At 47.8% G+C, this 4,183-nt stretch overlaps 1 pseudogene; it reads right to left on the bottom strand.

Moving 5' to 3' along the window:
• Positions 1-2,478: 2,478 nt before the first annotated feature.
• Positions 2,479-4,183, bottom strand: part of LOC143306329 (large subunit ribosomal RNA) — a 3,522-nt pseudogene continuing 1,817 nt past the window's right edge.

The following is a 4,183-nucleotide window of genomic DNA, read 5'->3' as shown; positions in this document are numbered from 1 at the left end:
CAAAGTCCCAGCGGCGTATTGCTTCGCCTCTTAGAACCGATTAGTCGAAAATTTTAACAATCATATTTTTGCATTCTGTACCGTGGATCCATCGTTAAACGCTATTAAACTAACGTCCGTGATGGTATAAATGCAGATTTTCGCTCCGTTTAGCCAAAATAACGAACTTTAGGTGCGCTCCGAAATATTTCAAAGTCCCAGCGGCGTATTGCTTCGCCTCTTAGAACCGATTAGTCGAAAATTTTAACAATCATATTTTTGCATTCTGTACCGTGGATCGATCGTTAAACGCTATTGAACTAACGTCCGTGATGGTATAAATGCAGATTTTCGCTCCGTTTAGCCAAAATAACGAACTTTAGGTGCGCTCCGAAATATTTCAAAGTCCCAGCGGCGTATTGCTTCGCCTCTTAGAACCGATTAGTCGAAAATTTTAACAATCATATTTTTGCATTCTGTACCGTGGATCCATCGTTAAACGCTATTAAACTAACGTCCGTGATGGTATAAATGCAGATTTTCGCTCCGTTTAGCCAAAATAACGAACTTTAGGTGCGCTCCGAAATATTTCAAAGTCCCAGCGGCGTATTGCTTCGCCTCTTAGAACCGATTAGTCGAAAATTTTAACAATCATATTTTTGCATTCTGTACCGTGGATCCATCGTTAAACGCTATTAAACTAACGTCCGTGATGGTATAAATGCAGATTTTCGCTCCGTTTAGCCAAAATAACGAACTTTAGGTGCGCTCCGAAATATTTCAAAGTCCCAGCCGCGTATTGCTTTGCCCCGAAATTTTTCAAAGTTCCAGCGGCGTGTTGCTTTCAAAGTGCCTCCCTCTAAATACCGATCGGCAGGCCGCTAGGTCGGCGACGCACGGGCTTACGCCCAGGCGTATACGGGGGCAAATCGCCGTGAGAGCGTGCGATTTTGACTTTCGCAATAAGATAGTCTCCTTTATGAAAAGGAGCGTACACGTCTCCCAAAAAAAAAAACAGTTTCATGACGATCAATGTAGTTCTTGATCGAAATGTATCATAGGACGAAGATTTTATCGAAAAGTACGAACTTTGGCGACGCATCGAAATTTTTCAAAGTTCCAACGGCGTGTTGCTTTCAAAGTGCCTCCCTCTAAATACCGATCGGCAGGCCGCTAGGTCGGCGACGCACGGGCTTACGCCCAGGCGTATACGGGGGCAAATCGCCGTGAGAGCGTGCGATTTTGACTTTCGCAATAAGATAGTCTCCTTTATGAAAAGGAGCGTACACGTCTCCCAAAAAAAAAAACAGTTTCATGACGATCAATGTAGTTCTTGATCGAAATGTATCATAGGACGAAGATTTTATCGAAAAGTACGAACTTTGGCGACGCATCGAAATTTTTCAAAGTTCCAACGGCGTGTTGCTTTCAAAGTGCCTCCCTCTAAATACCGATCGGCAGGCCGCTAGGTCGGCGACGCACGGGCTTACGCCCAGGCGTATACGGGGGCAAATCGCCGTGAGAGCGTGCGATTTTGACTTTCGCAATAAGATAGTCTCCTTTATGAAAAGGAGCGTACACGTCTCCCAAAAAAAAAAACAGTTTCATGACGATCAATGTAGTTCTTGATCGAAATGTATCATAGGACGAAGATTTTATCGAAAAGTACGAACTTTGGCGACGCATCGAAATTTTTCAAAGTTCCAACGGCGTGTTGCTTTCAAAGTGCCTCCCTCTAAATACCGATCGGCAGGCCGCTAGGTCGGCGACGCACGGGCTTACGCCCAGGCGTATACGGGGGCAAATCGCCGTGAGAGCGTGCGATTTTGACTTTCGCAATAAGATAGTCTCCTTTATGAAAAGGAGCGTACACGTCTCCCAAAAAAAAAAACAGTTTCATCACGATCAATGTAGATCATGGGTTTTATTCATATTTTTGGAGATGTAGTAACCTTACAGAGCCGATGAGACGAAAATATTAAAATACATGTTTTTGCATTTCACATTATTTCATTGCAATAATCTTGTATTCGTTTATTATTTACGCGCGCTGGTAAGGTTAGGTTGTATATTAGTATTCCACGCGATCGTGTTCTTTTCGCCATGAATTATTTCCAAGTTCCAGCGGCGTATTGCTTTGCCCCGAAATTTTTCAAAGTTCCAGCGGCGTATTGCTTTGCCCCGAAATTTTTCAAAGTTCCAGGCGCGTATTGCTTTGCCCCGAAATTTTTCAAAGTTCCAGCCGCGTATTGCTTTTTTTTCGTACTTTTAAAAAAAAATGATCAATGCCAAAAAGCCGGAAATATAACATCCAACCTTCACCAATTTCACAATTTTTTTCGAGATTCGTATATATGATTTATAAATACATCTCTATTATTTCTATATTTCTTTCTTTCCAAAATCTCTTCTCCTCCAGTATTCCGTATACGCACTCGTTCCTCTCGGTGCGCATTTTACTCTCTCTTGCTCTCTCTGGGGCCTCGTCTAACCGACAAGACGAATCCCCAAGCATAGGGCTGAGTCTCAACAGATCGCAGCGTGGTAACTGCTCTACCGAGTACAACACCCCGCCAGGTACCTAAGTCGTCTACAGACGATTCCGAGTCTCGACGTCGAACTTGGAGTACCCATGATCGACCGTTAGAGCGCCGCGGCCGTCGTTCGGCGAGATCCCGACGACGAATCCGATGACGCCCGTACGGCAAACTGGGGCCCGTGCGATGACCGGTCACGAGGGCCGGCCACCTAGTAGTGTCACATTGTTTTGAGCCTTTCGACCCACACGAGACTCCTAGAAATATCGTTGCCACCTTTGTCTAGAAAGGATACGGCCTTAGAGGCGTTCAGGCATAATCCCACGGATGGTAGCTTCGCACCACCGGCCGCTCGACCGAGTGCGTGAACCAAATGTCCGAACCTGCGGTTCCTCTCGTACTGAGCAGGATTACTATCGCAACGACTAGTCATCAGTAGGGTAAAACTAACCTGTCTCACGACGGTCTAAACCCAGCTCACGTTCCCTGTTGGCGGGTGAACAATCCGACGCTTGGCGAATTCTGCTTCGCAATGATAGGAAGAGCCGACATCGAAGGATCAAAAAGCTCACGCGAGGTAACTTTAGGGGTAAACGTCGTGTGGTCTGCACTGAGGACTCATCATCGGATACTAGGATCGGGTGTGAGCCCGTCCCGACACCTCAAGCGATGGCCTCACCGTTTACCCGCTTAAGAGAGTCATAGTTACTCCCGCCGTTTACCCGCGCTTTTTTGAATTTCTTCACGTTGACATTCAGAGCACTGGGCAGAAATCACATTGCGTCATCACCCGTGAGGGCCATCGCAATGCTTTGTTTTAATTAGACAGTCGGATTCCCCTAGTCCGTGCCAGTTCTGAGCTAAGCGTTGAATGGCGGCCGAAGAAGCGACCACGACGGCGTTAACCGCCACGGAAGCCTCGCAGCAAGGAAGATCCGCGGGAGGCCAAGGCACGGGACCGAGCTCGGATCCCGGGACGCGACCGAAGTCGCCAACCGTTCACCTCGCCCAGGCCCGGCACGTCAGCCAGACCCGCTTCCCGACCAAGCCCGACACGCCCCGCTCCTCAGAGCCAATCCTTATTCCGAAGTTACGGATCCAATTTGCCGACTTCCCTTACCTACATTAATCTATCGACTAGAGGCTCTTCACCTTGGAGACCTGCTGCGGATATGGGTACGAACCGGCGCGACACCTCCACGTGGCCCTCTCCTGGATTTTCAAGGTCCGAGGGGAAGATCCAGACACCGCCGCAACTGCGGTGCTCTTCGCGTTCCAAACCCTATCTCCCTGCTAGAGGTTTCCAGGGAACTCGAACGCTTATACAGAAAAGAAAACTCTTCCCAGATCTCCCGACGGCGTCTCCAGGTCATTTTGGGTTACCCCGACGAACACTCTTACGAGGGCCCGAATGGTATGCGGTTCCGCTGCCGGGTTCCGGAATAGGAACCGGATTCCCTTTCGCCCAATGGGTGTGCATCTCTGCAACTACTTCTTATAAATTCGATTTAGCCATATTTAACAGTTTTGTTGTTGCTTTTTAACTGAGAGCTTTAGGACACCTCATTTACATAGGATTTCTCTTAGGGCTTAGGATCGACTGACTCGTGTGCAACGGCTGTTCACACGAAACCCTTCTCCACGTCAGTCCTCCAGGGCCTCGCTGG

Source organism: Osmia lignaria, unplaced genomic scaffold (assembly GCF_051020975.1).
Source record: "Osmia lignaria lignaria isolate PbOS001 unplaced genomic scaffold, iyOsmLign1 scaffold0006, whole genome shotgun sequence".
Lineage (NCBI taxonomy): Eukaryota > Metazoa > Arthropoda > Insecta > Hymenoptera > Megachilidae > Osmia > Osmia lignaria.
Note: the sequence above shows the minus strand (reverse complement) of the source record. Positions and strands in the feature narration are given on the sequence as shown.